At 41.1% G+C, this 10,763-nt stretch overlaps 1 protein-coding gene across 1 annotated transcript in view; it reads left to right on the top strand.

The window, feature by feature from the left end:
• Positions 1 to 479: 479 nt before the first annotated feature.
• Positions 480 to 10,763, top strand: part of RAP1GAP2 (RAP1 GTPase activating protein 2) — a 384,075-nt gene continuing 373,791 nt past the window's right edge. The window contains exon 1 of the mRNA XM_069944747.1: positions 480 to 538. The gene's annotated coding sequence lies outside the window, so the exon portion shown is untranslated. The remainder of the gene's footprint in view (positions 539 to 10,763) is intronic.

The raw sequence follows: 10,763 nt of genomic DNA, 5'->3' as shown, positions 1-10,763 counted from the left end.
CTTATCTTACATATACTAGGTAAAACATTTCCTCATTAGAGATGAGCGAATCTCGAGCATGCTCGAGTCCATCCGAACCCGATTGGTCGGCATTTGATTAGCGGTGGCTGCTGAACTTGGATAAAGCCCTAAGGCTATGTGGAAAACATGGATATAGTCATTGGCTGTATCCATGTTTTCCAAACAACCTTGAAGCTTTTTCCAACTTCAGCAGCCCCGCTATTCAAATGCTGAAGGTTCGGGTTCGGATGGACTCGAGCATGCTCGAGGTTCGCTCATCTCTATCTCTACATTTTCCCTATACTTTTATACCTTTATCCCCTCTCTCCTTGCTCCCCTCCAATAAATAAATTTCATATTTTGCATATTTGCTTTCCCAATCAGCAGGATATGTTTATTGAAGACTAATTGCAAAAATACTTGATGCATTGAAGATTCACACTTCTCCTCTTTCTTAATTCCAGTCCTGATTTTGGCCTAAATAAACGGGTGAAGAACACTGATCAAATACTGAAGTGTGAAGCAAGCCTTACAGTAGGTATGGTTTCTTGTACTTTCTCTTACCAAGGTCAGGACCTAGTTCTACCATTTTAATGGGCACTGTTAATTAAAAATTTTTGCCATGTTGCAGGGACATCAAAAGGTTTGATTGGTCAGAATCAAACTTCCTGCACATGACCAAGACGACACACAGCCATACTCTTCTCCCTACTTGTTCTAGCAATTGTTTGGGGTCTGAACCTCCAGACTCTTATGCTTGTGTCTTGCCTTTTATTTACCCACCTGTTCCTTACAATGATGTTACTTATTCATATACAATAAATTCTATGACATAGAAAGTATTACCAATATATAGCTAATTTTAAAGGGAATCTAAAGAGGTATTCTCAAGAAGGGATTGCAAATTAACTGTCACTATATGAATGGTGGGGGTCTGACCTCTAGAATACCATGACCCTGAGAAAGAAAGAGTCAGAGTGCTTGTTAAAGAGATACACCTACGCCATACGCCTGTTGCAAGCCAACTTTCAGTTTTAAAGCACAAATTGACGAGTGTGTGTTTGTTTTGTGATTTTTGTGGTGCACAACATAAGTAATTATGGTGAAACAAGAATCCGACAGGGAAAAACTGGTAAAAAAAAGTTGATGATGGAAAACCATTAGTAAACCAGCCCCTTTAAGTGTAAACTCTCTGTATACTGACCAAGATACTAGGTGTAAACCCACCCTACTGTATGTGTGTCTTCCATTCTAGCAGATCTGACCCATCCATGTGTTACATGATTAGTCATTGAATTTTCAGTGGTTTGCATGTACTTCTATATTTCTCCGGCAGCAAAAGAAATGCATAGCCAGATGCTGCCGTTGGCATTGACAGCTGATGGCAGGATCTCTGCTACTTCTATTTCAACGGGTATTTTCCAGAGGATGGATTTATTCTTCTTCTATTAATAGTAAATTATCCTAAGTCTTGTCTAGTGGGTTGGTACAACAACAAGCACGGTGCCCCCTAGCTATTAATTGCATTAAGAGGCTATTATAGTGAGGAATTATGAATTTGACAATATGCAATGAATATCTTATAGGCTTTAGATCTTTAGCTGCTGAGACTAGAAAGGCTTGGAAAACAGCCACCATGCCACTCAATTGTCAAATTGCCAAAGACCTTATTACAGTGGAAGGCAATAATGACTCTTCCCAGATGACGTCATACAACTTAATAAAGTGGCGCTGTTTCTGGGAGGAAAAAAAAGTAGAATACATTTTCTAATTTTGGATAGTTCCTTTAAGTATCAGAGTGTTTTATGTACAATTCTGCATGCCACAGTTTCCTCTTTCATGTCACTATCTGTTGCACATACACAAGTCTGATAACTTTGCCTCTGTTTGTTGCACAATAATTATGACATGAAAACCTTAGTACGTGACCATGGGAAGTCAGGCTTATTTATTTCCTGAAGTTTATTGTAAAGCTGTGTGCTGTCAGAATACGTACGTGACATTCGCATAAATGCACTAATGAGAACCGAATTTCCCTAAAGCTGGTATCAGTAGGTGAAACCACAGCCAAGGGGTGTAATGCTGGGTGTGGCTTCCTGCGTATATTGAGATGCTTACAGCCGGGAAGCTAGAAGCATTAACTGCAGTCCAGGTTTCAGCACATTAATATAGACAGCATTCATGCAAGCAAAACCTCAAAGTACAAATGTAACAGGTACATTAGGGTTACTTTTCACAGCTTGGAAACCAATTGGTTTACAAGCTTTGAAAAACAAGTTAATGCATGTGTCTATTGTCTATTGTCCGGGTATTCTGTAGATACAACGTTTGTAAAATTGCATAAAATCAGGTTAGTGATCTACGTTTAAAGGAGAAGTCAGGTGTTTTCTAAAAGCCTTCAGCCTGCAAGGAGAGGGGGGAAATTGATGACAAGTTACCTCTCCCAATGCCCGTGGTGAATTGCAGGAGCAGCCGTGGGACCCCTGCCAGGCTTCAGGTTCTCCAGGGTGTCCACGTCACAACCCAGCTGATGGACTGCCTGTCCCGGCTGATGGACTGGCTGCTCAGCCAATCAGTCCAGCTCCAACCGCTCACCATTGGCACGGGGAGAGGTAAGTTGTTACTTGAAATCAATTTTCTCCCTCCCTCCTCTCCTTTAATATGTTTACCTTGGAAAGCTCCCAGTAAACACATAGGCATCACCATATTCTTTTCTCCTCTTTTGTGTATGACTGCACAATGCAAATAATTCAAAATATCAAACAGTATACATGTACCCCATACTGCCCCAAAAAGACTGTTGCTCAGTCACCCAAGCAACCAACTGGCCACAACATTCTTACAAGATATTACTGCAATCTGTATCTGATTTTCTGCTCCAACTTCTGCACTTTGCCTCTGCATGCTGTTTTGAACTTTGACATACTCTTTTGGTATGACTAGTGTCGGACTGGGGTGTCTAGGACCCACCAGAGGAAATGATCCTGGGGGGCCCATCATTGAAGAACCAGTGAGAAACAACATGTCAGTGGTTGATTCTGATTTGGTTCTGCCCTATGGTTTACCCTCTTTTTTCTGGTTTTTAATTCTGTCTCTGTCATGTCTGTCTGGTTCTGACCTAGTCTGTGTGATTTTCCTAGTGTAGTGTAAGCACTGTGCACTTAGTCAATTCAGTTGGGTGCCACCAGTTAGGGCAGATCATTCAAGTAGGTAGGGACAGTGGTGGAGGCTCAGCATAGGATTGCATTGTTCCTCTGTCATTACACTATGACTAAACCATGGAGTGCACAGCAGCTGTACATTAGAGGTATACCCTGGAACCTTTCCCAGCATGCAGACCACCAATGCCAACTGAATATTACTAATGGCAATCCAGGTTGTCTATCATTTGGGCACAACACAAGGGGGGTTAGGACAGCTTCATGCATGTAGCCTTTATTAGCATCAATGGATAAACAAATCTTATTGAGATCAGCCGCAACACCACAATCCATCAGTACAGGGCAAGTGCCAAATTAAGAATTGTCTTTGTGTTAAGAAACTGTACTATACAAGTCAAGATGTCATTCAAGTTGAGACTGTGGAAATAAATAAATGAGGCAAGGTTAGCTTTAAGATAACAGCTCGGTAATAACATTTTCACATCCCTGTCAGGCTGTCATTGGTATGATGTTGGCTTTTGTTCATTAAATTTTTTTTCTAATATCTGTTGTCAATTATATTTTTCATAAGCATTTTCTGTGTTTTAATTCATTAAGTCTTTTAATTCATTACTGACACCCCCTCCCCCTGGTGTAGTGTCAGCCCTGTGCTTTATACCACACTTTAAAGTGACTCTGTACCCACAATCTGACCCCCCAAACCACTTGTACCTTTGGATAGCTGTTTTTAATCCAAGATCTGTCCTGGGGTCCGTTCGGCAGGGGATGCAGTTATTGTCATTAAAACAACTTTTAATCCGGCAGCGCTGTGTCTAATGGCCGGGGCTTACATTTGTATATGCATTAGGCTGGCACAACCTCTCCGTCCTTCCTTCCTCCCCATCCTCATCATTAGGAATGATCCAGGAACATTTACTGCTGTTTGAGCTTTGCACAGGTGTATTAACGATCCAACCCATGTTCATTATGCACACAGGAAGCAATCTGCCTGGAGCATTCCTAATGATGAGGAGGGTGGGGAGGCAGGACAGAGAGGGTGTGCCAGCCTAATGCATATACAAATGTAAGCCCCGGCCGTAAGACACAGCTCTGCCGGATTAAAAGTTTTTTTATGACAATAACTGCATCACCTGCTGAACGGACCCCAGTACAGATCTTGGATTAAAAGCAGCTATCTGAAGGTACAAGTTGTTTGGGGGGTCAGATTGTGGGTACAGAGGTTCTTTAATAATATAATTTGCTGAAGAAATTCTTGACATTCATTGCATAGAATAACTAAGCATTTGATTAAAATCTCTAGGTAAAGTATATAAGGTCAAAAGTATATAAGGTCATAACACAGCCTCATTTTTGCATCTTTAGTCGCATGCCTTGGCCTGACTGGGTTTAACCACATGGACTGAAAGCATTATAAATGCCTATGATGCTGTCATTTATGGTAATAAGACCCCTGGTTGGGCCAGGACTTAAAATGGACACAGAAATTTGGTATTTCATTGTTCTAAAATAATTACACATGTCCAACAAATTGAATTTTTCAAACAACAATTTTTTTTTTATCAATTATGTGTTTTATTGATTTCAGACATGCAGTTTAACAAACAAACAGAAACAAAAGTAAGAACTCCCCATTTGCAGGGGGATCTCAATCAAAGAGAGTAGTAACAGTAACAGCTGTAGATCAGGGTAACAACTCTCGAGGTTAAGCAACAATTACACAGTAACAAAAAGCCAGGAAGACCACTTCAGGTGGGTACCGTGTGTGGGAAAGGGAGGTCTAACATGTAACATTGCTTGGTACATCGAGGTGGCGAACATGCCCTGTCGGGCTAAAAACTGAACAACAGGGGTACACATAGACAAGGGTAGACACAGACCAGAGTGAGTTAAGGGGGGAGGGGGGAGGAGATCAATGGGGGTGGGGAGGGAGTGAAGGAGGGGGTGGGGAGGATACTCAGGCACATAGAGATTCTACAAACAACAATTCTAACAAATTCTAGCCATTGCATAGAATACAAAAGGCCAACAGTGCCAATATCAAATGTAGATAGGTCCAGAAGCTGCATTCTCTGGTAATCAGCAACTATTTCCAGGAGAAGCCACAAGCAGATACTATAGATGAGTTGTTTCGAACTTTGCAAAAAGTTCGGTTCGCTACTGAAACAAACTTTTTGCAAAGTTCGGATATGTTCGGGAAGAGCGGCCACATGTCTCAACAAAAAAAAAAAAATGGGGGATTCTAACCTGTCTGCGCACTCCCAGTGTCTTCTTCTGTCTCTTTGGTCCTGTCCCATCGGCTTCTTCGGTGAGGGCCCAGCAAGCCAATAAAAGGCTGACTGGGATGGGACAGCTCTGCAGCCTGTGATTGGTTGAGCGAACTGTCACTTTTTTCTCTAGAATGACAGCCAGCTCAGCTAATCACAGGTCTCAGTGCTGTCCTGTCCCAATCAGGCTGTCATTGGCAGGACACACAGGACAGCATCACGGCGTGTGATTGACTAAGGGGCTGTTCCTCTAGAGAAAAGAGTTACACCCCGCTCAGCCAATCACAGGCTGCGGTGTTGTGCCATCCCAGTCAGCCTTTGATTGGCTGAGCTGGCCTTTACTGGAGAAGACAATGGGATGGAACCGAACCAGAGAAAAGAGACCCCGTAGAAGTGTGGACATGTAAGTATAATGAGCGGCTTGTTAAAGTTCGGTTTGGCATTTTTCAGGGGCTCAAAAGTAATTGGACAAATAGTATTTTTTAATATGTTATTACATAAGCAAATTTAGACGTATTCCTAGTGTACACTAACTATGGAAAATGCACATATAGTGCTATTTCCCTCAATGCAGGCAGGCTTCAATTTCTTTAAAAAAAAGTGACATCACGATCCGGTCTATACCTGAACAGTCCAGCAAGGGGCACAGTATATGTTGATATAACATGTAAAAATTATAACTTATCACTAGCACTATATGTGCATTTTCCATAATTAGTGTACATTAGGAATTTGTCTAACTTTGTGATAACATATTAAAAAATACATTTTGGCTGGAGTTGTCCTTTTAAAGAGTATTCCACTCATGATCGAAAAATAAAATGCTCTGCAACATTGCTGTTCATATTCACAAAGTCCTTGTATTCCTGAGTATTTTGAGCGGTCTCATGCTTTTAATTCTTGAGCCTTATAAGTGGCTTGCACCGTGCAGTGAACCCTCTGTGTTTACTTTCTTCTGTTTCTGGTAGATTTGGATATTGATACCCCTACATCCTGTAGAGTGTTGGTCACTTGGTTGGCTGTTGTGAAGAGGTTTCTCTTCACCAAGGAAATAATTCCGTCATCATCCCCCATCGTTGTCTTCTGTGGAGTTCACTTGTGCTTTATTTCTTATTTATGTACCAGACTATAGGTTTTGCCATTCCTTATACTGTAGCAATTTCTCAGATGCATTTTCTCTGTTTTCGCAGCTCAAGGCTATGTTCACACAACGGATCTTTTCTATTAATCATGGCTGTTACTGCAAATTGCAACAACGGCTGTGATTAATAGAAAAGATACATTGCACTGAAGTCAGAGGAAATCCCGGACGGAGTGTATACACATAGTATACACTCTGGCTGGGATTCATTAAATAGTGGCCGCACAGAACTGTCCGTTCACGCAATGGAAAGTACGGCTCCGGCTGCACTTTTCATTGTGTGCGATGGTGAATTGGAATATGGGCACACCCGAATGTGCCCGCATCCCAATTCAACAGAAATTAAGTTCATCCGTCCGGTACTGCAGTACCGACCAGGATGATATTCACTTACACTGGCAGTTCTGTGACACGGCCAGGTCACAGAATGGCCGGTGTCATACAGAGTGTGAATCCGGTCTAAGAATGTCTTGTTTTAGCTGCATGGAGAGCTCCTTTGAAGGCATGTTTTCTTCACAGTAAAATCTAATGCAAATACAAGCACCACAGATCAAATCCCCTCCAGGCCTTTTAGCTGCTTCATTGAGAATGACAAGGAATTGCCCATAACCGCCCACGCAACAGCCCAAGAATCAATTGTCCAATTACTTTTGGTCTCTTTAAAAACAGAGTGGCACATGTTAAGGAGCTAAAACTCTTAAAACCTTCATTAAATTTTAATGTGAATAACCTCAAATGAAAGCTGAAAGTCTGAACTTTATATCCATGTCCATTATATAATTATAACCTGTATATGTTTCAGTAAACAGGTAAAAAAAATTGTGTTGGTGTCTAAATAGATATGGAGCTAACTGTATATTTCTTAGTACCCATTCAAAAATAAGTTGAGACTGAGCCACTCTTAACAGCAGTTCTCAACTTCAAACCACATGGTTTGTCCAAATGGCACAACCCCGTTCTTTAACCCCTAGGCACCATCTATATTTTTTGTACAGTACTGGTGCCAGGATTGTAAAGCCAGCTGCAATACATTTATGACATTGTGATGGATATGGCTAAGGACTCCCTCTGTCAGTCCAACTCACCTCTCTGGCATCCTGATCGTGCTACTGTTCTGTCATGCCAAAGGGGGTGGCCTAATGAAAACCCCCCAGTCTGCTACTTTTAAGGTAGGATAAAAAGGGGGGGGGGGGGGGGTCAAAATTGGGATTTTTAAAAATTTTGCCTTCAAAAATGTGGACTTATTTGTCTGGAACGAGAACAGTTTTTCTTGTTCCATTACGAAAGATTTGGGGTAAATCTTCAAGTATAAACCCAGCTTAAGTTGCATGTCCAAACATTTACACACTGGAGCTACAGATTCACAAGGTAATTGATAGTTTCCCCTTAAAATGCAAATTGTAATTCGTTCTTTTTAAAAGCTTCAATGTCAGTCAGAATCAGTGTCAAACATAGCTTTACATGTTAACGCAATGGCAGCGCCTTAATTCTTGATGCCTCAGGAAAGTACATTAATGTTACAAGCCGGCACTTAGCCAGTTACTTTAAAGGTTTCGAGAAGAAGCCAGCAACCATTATAAATAACTGCTCCACATAAAGCTTCTCCATCAGCATTAGTGATCAGGCTGTATTAAAATTGGCAAGAATCTCTTTCTTAAATGATTCATATTGCCTTTCTCATAAAATATTTCTTGGCTTCCAGCAAGGTAAAGTACAGTGACCAGAAGCTGAGATTACGAAGTTGATAAAAGAACTGGCAGATGGGAAAGTCTTTGGCAGTTCGGAACAGCTGCCGCATATTTTGGGAAGTATTATTCTGTAATTAGGCATATATTATTCCAGGTCACTTTTACTCATCACACCTGTTCAGGTCTTAGCTTTTCTTGATGTCATTGGTGCCCAGAGTATTTTTGAAATCTTGACTCTTTAAGGACACTTGGTCTTCACCTGTTTTTGTCACTTGAATTTGCTTCTGGTGCTTTTTGGTTCTGGTCCCTGACAGATTCACGTTTTCCGACTGATGGCTATTGTGCAGCTGTCAAATATATCCTGAAGTTTCTGTACCCCCCTGTGTATGCTTTCATTTGAAAACTACTCTAAGGGCCATGACCTGTGTATCTACTTACTGCAATGTACACAGCATTTTGTGAGGTGTCATGTATAGACTAAAGGATTTCTTAGATGTCATACTTTAATTTAGCATGTATTGGATTTGTGACAGGTATTTTATTGACAGTTAAGTGAGTTTAATTGAGCAAAACATTTTCTATTTAGGTGTCTACAGCAAAACTCTGATCCCTTGTGGTTTTAGAGAACCAAACTTAGATTTTAGGGTGATCATCTAAACTCACTTCAATAGAACTAGAGGTGGGGCCACACCTGAGTCTTGCAGCTCCCCAATAACTTATTTTTGGCCCCAGTTCCCATGGCAGTCTAACAGCACAATGAGATTGAAGGGAAGCTCTGGGTGACCAGGGGCTCTCCCAGCTACTTTTCTAGATGTTGTGGTCACTATTGAGTGTGACATTCACAGCACAGGTGTTATACCTACAGACCTTTATCCTGAAAGTGCATGATTGGAATGATAGTCTTGCAGCTCAAGGGCTGCAGGTTTAACACTTCTGATTTATGGCACTGAAGAACCAAGAAGAGGGTTATTCCCGATCCTAACTGCTGCTGGTAGGTACTGTATCGGTTTCTGAGCCTGCTCTATAATATCTTAATAGCTCCATAACATAATAGGATGTCATAAAGGGATTAAATCACTATGGTGGGACATATAAACAATATACTGATGCAAGAATGGAGCTGTGAATACCTAAAGGGAAAATTACCTGGACACTCACTTCTATAGGCTTTCTCTGGTATTACTGCTCAGCCCCATTGAAGTAGATGAAGATTGGCAAGTTATTGCACACATTTCCTTAAATATTATTTTCTCATTTTGTTAATAATCATGTGAAAATTTACCCATATGCCTATAATATATTTTTTTTCCCCAAAAGCAATGCATGTTTTTGAAATACCAAAGATATTTCAGGCTTAGAACAGAAACTTTAGTTTACAGATGTAACACTTGTGTGTTTACTACACTTCCCAAGCCTTAAATAAATGTACAAAACAAGACTGGTATTTCATGTGGACACATTGTTGCTCGAAGAGATAAGAAAATGACATGATAACATTTCAAGGCAAAACAGGATATGGTTTGACATTCATCATTGGAATGAAAGACACAGTGTAGGGCACAATACAGGCTGGTCACATGCTTGTAAATCCAGATTGTAAAACATGATCAATTACCTTCATTCTTTGTTTGGGCAAAACAGTGCAGGTGTTTTCTGAATGTAACTTGGAACACATAATGTAATATATAAATAAATAAATCATATATTAGTAGTATGGCATAGTAGGGTAAATCAAAATCATCTAATATTCGAGTTTATTAAAAAAAAAAAAAAAAAATTAGCATTCCATACTAAGTCATTGTCTCTATAATAACTGCTCTACAGGATTGATTGTGTTATGTCAGTTCATTTATGACTGCAGTGCATGAAAAAAAATGCTTGCCAATATTTATTGAACAGTATGCACAGTATGAGGGGTTTTCTGTGTATGAATGGATAGAGAAGTTCAAGGAAGGAAGCACAAGTGTCAGTTATAAGGGAGCTGGAAGCCTGTACACGAAAAGTACTGTGCCTGCGTGCAAAGTGCAATGCCAGCCCCCGGGTAACGTTAGCATGCGGCGCTTTCCAACACACCCAGAGGGGCGTGATTACAGCGCCGGAACCCGCCCAGGACCGTGACTAGAAGACCAGCCACACGCCCACCATGACTACTTAGCTGGTAATTTACATACAGCCGGGAGATTGTTAAACTAACTTTGCGGTCTATATGTACAGGGGACACAGGCTACAGGGGTATGTTTGGGAAGTGTGCTGGGTGATGTACCAGCACGTTTCCTAAGCTTTATGGCCAATTTTAGCGTGAGTAGTTCCCTTTAAGTGCACAGGGCAGGGATCCGCAGCGGGTCTCGCTGAGTGTGTTTGTACCCTTAAACTTGCAGCCCTGTGCCAAACGGACGTGTCCTAGAGTGTGTTTACATTAGGCTGGCACCACCTCTCCATCCCTCTATCTCTCCCTCTACATCATTAAGAATGTTCCAGGCAGATTGTCTCCTATTCATCAGCTGTGAGA

This window comes from Dendropsophus ebraccatus, chromosome 11 (assembly GCF_027789765.1).
Source record: "Dendropsophus ebraccatus isolate aDenEbr1 chromosome 11, aDenEbr1.pat, whole genome shotgun sequence".
Taxonomy (NCBI): Eukaryota; Metazoa; Chordata; class Amphibia; order Anura; family Hylidae; genus Dendropsophus; species Dendropsophus ebraccatus.
This window is presented reverse-complemented; position numbering and strand designations above follow the sequence as displayed.